At 46.4% G+C, this 10,705-nt stretch overlaps 1 pseudogene across 1 annotated transcript in view; it reads left to right on the top strand.

Annotated features, from left to right (window-relative positions):
• The window catches only part of LOC310791595 (intermembrane lipid transfer protein VPS13C-like), a 141,799-nt pseudogene that overhangs the window by 79,251 nt on the left and 51,843 nt on the right, over nucleotides 1–10,705 (top strand). The window contains exons 43-45 of the transcript in view: nucleotides 8,681–8,825; nucleotides 10,243–10,383; nucleotides 10,571–10,652. The product of the transcript in view is annotated as an intermembrane lipid transfer protein VPS13C-like (transcript). The remainder of the gene's footprint in view (nucleotides 1–8,680; nucleotides 8,826–10,242; nucleotides 10,384–10,570; nucleotides 10,653–10,705) is intronic.

Here is a 10,705-nt window from a genome sequence, read left to right as displayed (position 1 = left end):
TCTTCGCCAAACTGTTGCAGACAGGCAGCCATCAAGCACATTGTGAGATGAATGGGCGAGAGAAGTCACTTTACATGAACAATGATCATCCTCTTTTCTATCTGTTGTCCACCTTCAGTGTCTTCAGCATATCTATAGAGGGACATTATGAACAAGTATCATGGTCTTTCAGAGGGAAAGCAGGAGAACTTTCTCCAAGCAGATGTGACGAGGGCACATTCAGGACATGTAGCAGACACTCATCAAGCACATTGTGACGTCAACGGCTGAGTGGTTCATTTACATGAACAATGATCCTCCTCTTGTCTGCCTTCAGTATGACTTTAGCATATAGAATCTATATGCTAAAGTCATACTGAAGGCAGACAAGAGGATAATATCTATATTATAGAGGGACATTTGAGAGGGGAAGCAGGACATGTATGGCTGTTTTGCTCATGGGTTTCACACACTTTCTGTAATAAAACATCTCAAAGTAAAAAATCTGATCAGATGGGGGACGATGGCACAAAATCTTGTCAAACGGGGGTTTGATTAGTATCAGTTTATGGTTCCTTTAACATCAACAAGTTGGTGAACCACTGGTATGTGTGGTCTGCAAAAACCTTCACATGGAGGGAATTTGAAATTTTCATTTTTTGACATCTTCATAAATTAGAAACTCTCCCCTATAGAGTATATAACTTATTGAATGACTGCAATAGCTCTCAGATCAAAAGTTATTAGTATTTTAATGTTATGTGTCTAAAAGTAAAATGTGAGAAAGGCTTTAAACATTCCACATTTTATTTTCTAGAGTGGCATTCCACCAAAACCATAAAAATCAATACTTCTCCCCTTGTTTTATGAAAATAATTATTCACCGTGATGTACTAAACAGTACTACGGAGATGAAAGTAACCAAATCACTGAAAATACATGAAAAACTCATTTTCAACCGTCTTTTGCTCATTGCCAACAAGGTGCAGCAGCAACATGTTTCTGCAGGCCACCACACATGTGATTGACTATGATTAGAATTTAAGAACAAGGAAAGAAAGAATCATCAAAAAATGAAGTTTATTTACAGGAAATAGCCACCTCCCACTTAGAAAATGTCACAGCATTTGTAACAAATGTAATGTAACAATGGCTGTTAAGATACATAGAAAGAAAGCCAACGTCTTGAAGAATGTCACGCTGTAAAAAAAGTAAAATATGAAAAACTAATGTATCAATATGATGTACAATATTTACATACTCAAGCAGGAAAAAAAAATCTCAAGTAATATCTTAGCATCACATTGAATGTAAAGCTTGTTTTTCGGGTGCCTCCTATCCACTTCTGCACAATTATAATGGAAGGTGTTTGCACATCACACACCTAGTCATGTTCACACACATCCAACTTGCTTATTATAGCAAGTGCATTATAGCAGCTATGCCTTAAAACATGGGTCAAGACATCTGGACAACACATCTCACTGGCTTCCCCCTCATGTTCGTTGTTGTCTGACATCTGACGTGTGTAAACAGCCTACATGTTTGTTGTTGTCTGGTCTGACATCTGACGTGTGTAAACAGCCTACATGTTTGTTGTTGTCTGGTCTGACATCTGACGTGTGTAAACAGCTACAAAATGGACATAATAGCATCCCGGATAGCTTGGTGAGACGGTTCATGTTCACCATAGTAAGCAACACTGTGAGGAGCAGGGAGGTCTGGATGCTCAGTGTTCCACTCTGGTAAGAAGTGCTCCTTATGGATCTCACAGATGTTGTGTAGAATACAACAGGCGACCACAACATCCGACACAAAGGAGGTAGAAATGTCATTTCGTTTGGCCAGGCACCTCCAGCGACCTTTGAGACGTCCCAATGCACTTTCTACCACCGTCATCGCCGAGCCCAGCTTGAAGTTGAAGGCTTTCTGCTGCTCAGCGAGTAGGTGGTCGCGTGTGAAGCCCGTCATCAGCCACTTCCTGATGGGGTACGCTGTGTCTCCGATTAGATGCACAGGGACTTCCACTCCGTTAACAGTGATGGATTTCTGTGGAGAGAGCAATGCAGATGTATAAGTACGTGTAGCAGTAAACACACAGTTTTGTCAGAAAGGTGTCAGGTGTGTCAGCTCTGTTAAATACATGTAGCAGTACACACAGTTTTGTCAGAAAGGTGTCAGGTGTGTCAGCTCTGTTAAATACGTGTAGCAGTAAACACACAGTTAGTTTTGTCAGAAAGGTGTCAGGTGTGTCAGCTCTGTTAAATACGTGTAGCAGTAAACACACAGTTAGTTTTGTCAGAAAGGTGTCAGGTGTGTCAGCTCTGTTAAATACGTGTAGCAGTAAACACACAGTTAGTTTTGTCAGAAAGGTGTAAGGTGTGTCAGCTCTGTTAAATACGTGTAGCAGTAAACACACAGTTAGTTTTGTCAGAAAGGTGTCAGGTGTGTCAGCTCTGTTAAATACGTGTAGCAGTACACACAGTTAGTTTTGTCAGAAAGGTGTCAGGTGTGTCAGCTCTGTTAAATACGTGTAGCAGTACACACAGTTAGTTTTGTCAGAAAGGTGTCAGGTGTGTCAGCTCTGTTAAATACGTGTAGCAGTACACACACAGTTAGTTTTGTCAGAAAGGTGTCCGGTGTGTCAGCTCTGTTAAATACGTGTAGCAGTACACACACAGTTAGTTTTGTCAGAAAGGTGTCCGGTGTGTCAGCTCTGTTAAATACGTGTAGCAGTACACACACAGTTAGTTTTCTCAGAAAGGTGTCAGGTGTGTCAGCTCTGTTAAATACGTGTAGCAGTAAACACACAGTTAGTTTTCTCAGAAAGGTGTCAGGTGTGTCAGCTCTGTTAAATACGTGTAGCAGTAAACACACAGTTAGTTTTCTCAGAAAGGTGTAAGGTGTGTCAGCTCTGTTAAATACGTGTAGCAGTAAACACACAGTTAGTTTTGTCAGAAAGGTGTCAGGTGTGTCAGCTCTGTTAAATACGTGTAGCAGTACACACACAGTTAGTTTTGTCAGAAAGGTGTCAGGTGTGTCAGCTCTGTACACCCATATATGCTACAGTAAATCACTATTAGGGGTGGGCGATATGGCAAAAATATCATCACGATTTTTTCAGGCTGGATCATGATCCACGATCTTATCATGATTCTTTTTCATATTGGTTTTTAAGACTATTTTGCAAATTACTGAACAGTACAAGTACAACCAAACTAATTTCAGGGTTCGTACGGCCATGAGAAACCTGGAAAAGTCATGGAAATTTAAAATACAATTTGTTTTATAAATATTTTCATGTCATTCATTTACGCTGAGTTTCCAATAATTCATGTGCTAAAAAAGAATGTTCACAAGCATGCAAAACACTATCTATCCATCCATCTCTTGGTTCACTGTTATTTATACAGTAGGTTTGGGCGAAGGGACGAATATATTGGCTATCTGCGATTGAGTTGCGTGATTGTCATTTGTCAATTTGCTAATTTAATGGAGAGAGAGACCGACAGACAGAGCGTGGGGACAGAGCAGAGACATGCGGCTCAAAACACACACACTCACACACACACAGCATTGAGCTTTAAGCAGTGAGAGAGAGGCGGGGGGGGGGGGGGATAAAGCCTGGATTATGCTTGACGCTTTGGCCGGCCGCACGGAAATGAGAGACACGGAATCCGACGAGGAAACGTGTGGAGCTTGTATACTCTGTGTGGGTTTCTGCAGGCGGAATTGAGCGCGAGTCTTAAACTCCACTTTGTCCGCGCGTCCGCGTAGTTACAAATTTCGGAGTGCGCACGGCCGCTCGAAAACCGTCCGCACGGAGCCTTGCGGAGGGGCATGTCTGCTGATTTGACGTCACTTTTCCGCACGGACACTCGCGTTCCTCGCTGATGCGGAAAGCATAATGAGACCTTAAGGTGGAGCAGAAACGCGCTCTCCTGAGAATACGAGGCAGCAGGATGAGGGCAGATTAGGAGCAAATATGCGTCCTCGCATTTAAAATAACTGCCAAGTCCGACTGAAGCAAATTAAACTCAAACTATTCCGTTTAGTTCTGCTCTATCTGCCTGTTTGTCTCTCTGCCAGTGCCTGCATGTTTAGTGTGCATGTGTGTGTGTGTGTGGCATGTCCATTTTAACACTGTTCATTGTAACGAGCAGAGCGTGTGTTTAGGCTATCGTCCGGCTCCGTCCCCAAATTAATTAACGCTATTTTTAACGTCCCTGGGATGACGGGAGGTCCTTGTCAAGGCAAGCCCTGGTTAAGTGTGTGTGTGTGTCAAACCAACTACCCCTCCGCTCCGTGTTGTCATGCTGCTGCACTTTGCAAAGTGAAAAGGGGGAGGGGAGGAAAACTTGGGAAGCGTCTTTCACACATAGAAATGCAACTGATAGAATGTGCACTGCATGTAGCACGATTCTAACGATCTGTCTGGAAAGGCAGATCGTGGAGCCATTCTGAAAGTGAACGATCTAAGATGGTCATATCGCCCACCCCTAATCACTATGACTGCACCCTGTATGATTACATGTGAAAAATGACAAGATGACCTGATGAAGAGCTGAGGCTAAAGTAAAGCTTTATTTGGAGCAGAAGTGTGTGTTATGATTACATGTGACTTTTCTTTGTTGCCATTCTGCCTTCATTTGATAGGACAGTATGTGCTAGACAGTGACAGGAAGGTAGGGAGGGAGAGAGAGAGGAGAGGACAGAACATGCGGCAAATGACTGCAGGTTGGATGTGAAGGACAAAGCCTTGATGGCACACGTTCTACCAGGTGATGCCCAACATGTGACAAAATAAATTGATTGATCTACAGATAATATGACTGTAAAATGGAGTAGATATGTATTTACCTCACGTGGGAAGAGGTACCCGTCTTGCTCCTCGGCCTTCCTGTAGATGGGCGAGTTGGAAAACACCTCAGCAGCATGAGAGCGACCAGGCCAACCTACAAACACGTGTGTGAAGCTGGAGAGACAAAAAGACAAGACGCGTACAGATCATTCATCACAATCAGTAACTGGTTTGGTGTAGTTGGTGCACAAGCTACATAAGATACACAGACAACACAATACGTACAAATACATTTACAACTTAATATGAGATATAAACAGAGTAGTAAAGTGTGACAAAGTACAAAGTTAGCTAGGCCAACTTGTTGATTGATTTTTTTTTTAGCACAAATGCCCTGCTCCTTACCAGCATCTGTGGTCAACAACAGCTTGTAGGACAATGGAGTGCCACCCATTCTGATTGTAGTAGGCCGGTGCGTCGACATTGGGGGTGGGGATGGGGATGTGTGTGCCGCCGATGGCACCGGCACACTGTGGGTACCCCTGGCCCCGGCTGGCAAATGCGTCCACCGTCTCCTGAAGACGAGCGCCACTGGGCAGGTCAACAAAGCGCTTATAGAGCAGCGTCTTCAGCGCTCTGGTAACCTGGCGTACCAACACGCACACCGTGGCGACACCGACGCCAAAAATACAACTGATGGAGCGGTATTCACACGGGGTAGCGTACCACCACAACGCCACGGCGAGTCGCAGCCGAGGCTCCAGAGGCTGCCGCCAGTTTGTCGTCCTGCGCGTCAGGTGTGGCCCGACGAGTTCCGAGATAGTGCCGAAGGTGTCCCGGGACATACGGAAGTGACTCCGCCACTCGTCGTCGTTGAAATTGTTGAGGACGTTGGACCAGAACACGGGCCCGTGTGGTCTCTCTCTCCTCCACATGCGTCTCTCCGAGATCAGTCCGCACTGTGCGAGCAGAAGCAAACGTCTCCGCCTGCGGCTCCTGAGCCTGGCGCGCCTCGCCTCCTCGAAGCGCTCCCGGCTCCTCTTCAGGTCCTCCTCGAACCTCGCCTCGATCTGCTCCCACGAATCCGCCATTGTTCCCATCATGTGGAAGAGGAGCGTCAGCAACTTCGCTCGCATTTGCAGAACATGAACGGCTACCAAAAGCACAGCAGCCATGTCCGGCGGTGACTCCGGCGCCATGTTGTTGTTGTTTTGGGAAGCTGCGCGGCGCGTTTGTTACGGTACGTGCACATCTACAATGGCAAATTCGCTTTTCCGCTGTGTCGCAGCGTTTTGTGGGCGTGCAAACCAGCTTCCAGCTTGGAGCTGTAGCCTGTAGAAACGCTGTACACAGGAGGCTGGGGGGAGGAAATGTGTAGGAAGAGCTGTCATTGGGTAGCTTCAACGAAAGGTCCCGCCCTAGTCCCGCCCCGCGAGCGTGAAGCCGCTCGGAGACAAGCCGCCTCTAGTCTGCGACAGTGAAACGCTGTGGGCGGTTCCAGCGGCAGGGGGCGCGAGGCAAATGGACCAATCAGACACGGAAATAGAGCAAGACAGCCTATCAAGATGCAGCGTCAAAGCGGCTTTTTCAGCAGGCAAGCCGCCGAGCGCTTCATGATGTGCACGTACCGTGCACGCTGTTGTCTTTTAAAGGCCTAAACATGGTCGTCCGTCCGCCTCGAATTGAAGCCGTCTCGCCGTCTGGCGGCGCCAGCGAGCCCCACATGCTCGGACGCCACTACGCCCCCCCTCCCTACCCCCCCGCGGAAGCTCCGTGTGAAAATGGCGGAGATTGTGTGCCAGGCAGTCTGAATGAAATTGAATGTAACGTTCCCAATTCTATGTATTAAATTCTAAAAAACGACCCTCAACATTTGGGAAGGCTAAGCCACACAACTAGTTGTTATAATCTAACATCATGCTTTGAAAGGCGACTTTACGACGAAGAGCCAGGGCAACGGCCAATCACAACTCTCCTGCAGCTGTCGTCACGCACGTATCGTCGCCGTGAAGTCACATTTTCGAGCAGCCCCCGTCAGCCGACGGCGGCCCCTCCCCGTAGGACGGGGCTCCACCCGCCGTCACACGGGGAGGGCGGGGCGAGGCTCTGACGGACGACCATGTTTAGGCCTTAACGTCGGTTCACGGCACGCATCCTTTCCTTCTGCTTTGTTGTGTACAAAAAGGACAGAGGGCTCCTAATGGCGGAGCTTCTTCACACCAGTATCGAGTGTTCTCAGTGCAAAAAGGGCTCCTCTTTCTCTCTGTGTTGGAGAGACCGCATGTTCTCTCTCCTCATGCAGCAGCCTGCTGCATGAATACTGACTGTGTGTGTGTGTGTGTGTGTGTGTGTGTGTGTGTGTGTGTGTGTGTGTGTGTGTGTGTGTGTGTGTGTGTGTGGGAGCCTGGAGGAGGGGAGTTGGGGAATTTGAGTCATGTGATCAAAGGGGGAGGAGGAGGAAGTGTGAATTGGATCCTTTGAGGGCTGCGATATTTTTTTCCCATGATGGAAAAAAAGGCATGACCCGCCCCTCTCTGCCTCTGATTGGCCTAGCGTCAAATGTTCATCCAATCACATTCGCTTAGCTATCCTGCATCTCTTTCTACAGTCTGTGGTGAGACATCAATGGGTGAGACTCAGTGGATCAGACAGACAGCAGTTTTGCTTGCTAGCCTGAATGAAAGACGCCATGTGTGTTTATGTTGTTAATATAGTCTGGCCCTGTGCTTTATAACGCTGCTGCTACTCTTGGCAGTGCACGTATGTAGCCTATAGGGACATCAAAAAAAAAGATGAAAGACTCATGAGAATGATCAAGGCTGATATAAGAACAGGGTCACTGCATTACATTGAACTTTAATTCAGCTCATTGTAACACAAGTGACATGTATTTGAATTGAAATATAAATCAGAAGAAACAAGGTGATGACATTTAGAATGAAAATAAAAAATACACATTCAAGTAGGCTATTGATCTCACACATAACCTTTTGATTCTATGCTGCCATCTGCCATCGCATGCTTGTTGATTTAATGGTTGTTTTGCACCTGCTGCTCACTTTATGAACAACTAATGCTTAGTGACTGAATGAAATATATTGGCGAGAGCAGCCGAGTGCAGTCAGCCAATCAGAGGCAGAGAGGGGCGGGTCATGCCTTCGCCATCATGGGGAAAAAAAGTATCGCTTCCCGCGCAGCCCACCAGTCCTGAGCGCCTGACGCCATGGCTGCTTTGCATAGATGTCCCATCATGCCTTTCTGCCCCTACCAGGGAAGTTTGGATCTGAACCGGGTCAAACTGGGTGCAGGTCTCTGATCAGAACCAACCTTCCTGCAATGCAGTACTCTCTTATATCTCTTGCGTCCAAAATAAGTATCACGACAAACACTGTTTCCACAAATGAAAATAAATGAACAAGGAACTTAAGTTGATCCTGACAAAACTTTTTTCAGATATTCTCAAGTCGGGGCATCCCAGTGTCTCACCTGGTGGAGCGCGTGCCACAGGGGCTTGGTCCTTTGTGTGGCCAACCCGGGTTCGGGTCCGGCCCGGGGTCATTTGCCACATGTCGACCCCTCTCTCTCTCCCCACCTTTCCGGTCTCCCTGCTGTCCTGTCCAATGAAGGCAAAAATGCCCCAAAAAATTATATTCAAAAAAATTAAATTCTGTTCTTAACTCATAAATACAGGAGAGAAAACTATTTAGATCAGAATTAGACACTTAGAAATATTTTCCTCACTTGCGTCTCGGGGCGTCCGTACAGAAGAAATTGGATGTTTTACAATGAGAACATGTATTTATGTATTGTTAAATTGGTTCATTTTGTGACATGGGAAGTCAGTTAACATTTCACTGTGACTTTAAACATGGACACACACACACACACCCTCTCTCTCAGCTCTGGTGTGGTGTGGGAGATGAGGCCCAAGAGTCGCTGGAAGCCGTTCAACCAGAAGAACATCCTCCTGCTGGAGAAGGCCTTCCAGAAGCACCAGGCAGGGGACACTGATCCGGGCTGGGTCCGCCTGGAGAGCAACCTGGAGGTCCGCACACACACGGCTAAAAATTGCTATGGTTACATAACATCTTAACTGCTAATCCTATCCATATGCTTTAATGTCCAGGCTAATGCTGTGTTCAAGACAACTTGGAACTCGGAACTTTCAACTTGGATTTTCCGGTCTACGGCATAGTTGCGTTCATGCCGTTTTTAACTCAGAGTTACAAAAACATACACAGCTAGCTAATTTAATTGGTAAAATAGCCTCTGAATTCAACATATTGCTATAATCAGAGCGAATGTAAACACATATTGCATAATTACACCTCAAATTACATGTAGGTCAACAAACATTTTGATGACGTCAACTCACAAACCGGAGCTCTGAAATGATACCCGAATTTCCTACCTGTAATTCCGACCTCGACTTACTGTTCAATTCATGTTTTACAGGTCGGAGCTAGTTTTTTCCTGTGTTCCGAGTTGTCTTGAACGGGGTATTACAGTACATTTGTACATGACATCATCGTCTACTCCACCAATCAACATCATCTTCAATAATATTGGATATCACAATATTCACAGAATTTCGAAAAATATATATTTTTTTACCAGTTTTGCACATTCTGCCCTGCTGCTGACCATTATTTCACTGCTTACCGTTGTTAAGGCGCCTACACATGATCCACGGTAAAACAGCTCTGCGCCTGCTGTCCCGTTGTTTTCCTATCCACCTTATTTTTGAATGCCCCACTGTAAAAAATAATTGTGGGTACAAGGTCCGGTTTAACGTGACTTATTGTTGCAGCTTGCCATTTCCTTTGTTATACTCTGCTGTAGACCCGAATTATAAACCGGAAAACTGGAGGACGTTATAAAAGTTATAAATATAGTCACGTTCTAAACAACTAACCAATGCTGGTGGTCCGTATGGAAACAGTGTTACTCGAAATGGTTAAAAGTTAAATCAATTTGGTCATTCAGTGGCGTTTTACTGCCATGTAAAGTAACTATTACGCTAGCCGCTAGCATTAGCCACAGTAGCCGACTACCCACAATGCATTACGTTATCCCAGCACCCGAACGACACGGCTGTAGACCAGAATGGCTCTGCTGTAAAATCCTCATAGATGTTTTTTTTGTCAAGTTAAAACCATAGACTGTAAAACAGTCTATTACACCGGAAGCGGAAGAAGCACCCATCAGGCATCATGGCAGCTAGAAATAAGGTGGATAGGGGCAGAGCGGCTCAACCAGGCAGCAGCACTACCCTCGGCGACGCGCACAGCGATTTTGCCACTTTGCTCTGTGCTCGAAGTTCAAAATGTCTCAACGCGGACCTGCTTATCGCTGACCTTTCATGAGCGCAACCAATCACACTACACATGTGACGTAGTGTGTATTTTGGGGGTGGGACTATGTGACCCAAGTGTATATCACTGTGTGTGTGTGCGTTACAGGTGAACTTCGGCCGGGTTCCCATGGTGATGCGTGCACCCTTCTCGTGCCCGGTGAGGAGGAACTTCCTGTCTGGCATCCAGGTGGAGTTCAAACAGTCCAAACACCAGAGGAGCCTGAGGGCCCAGCTGCACTGGCTACAGGTACCACACATGCACACGCGCGCACGCACGCGCACACACACACACACACACACATCATCATCATCATCTCACCATCATCGCAAGGGGTAACAAGTGTGTGTGTGTGTGTGTGTGTGTGTGTGTGTGTGTGTGTGTGTGTGTGTGTGTGTGTGTGTGTGTGTGGTGCCGTGTCGTGTGTGTTTCTCAGGTGGACAACCAGCTGCCTGGAGCCATCTTTCCCATCGTGTTCCACCCTGTTCCTCCTCCCAAGTCCATCGCTCTGGACTCAGGTAGACCATGCAGGCACACACATACACACACACACACACACACACACACACAC

The sequence above is a fragment of the Poromitra crassiceps genome, assembly GCF_964638095.1.
Source record: "Poromitra crassiceps genome assembly, chromosome: 16".
Classification (NCBI taxonomy): domain Eukaryota; kingdom Metazoa; phylum Chordata; class Actinopteri; order Beryciformes; family Melamphaidae; genus Poromitra; species Poromitra crassiceps.
Note: the sequence above shows the minus strand (reverse complement) of the source record. Positions and strands in the feature narration are given on the sequence as shown.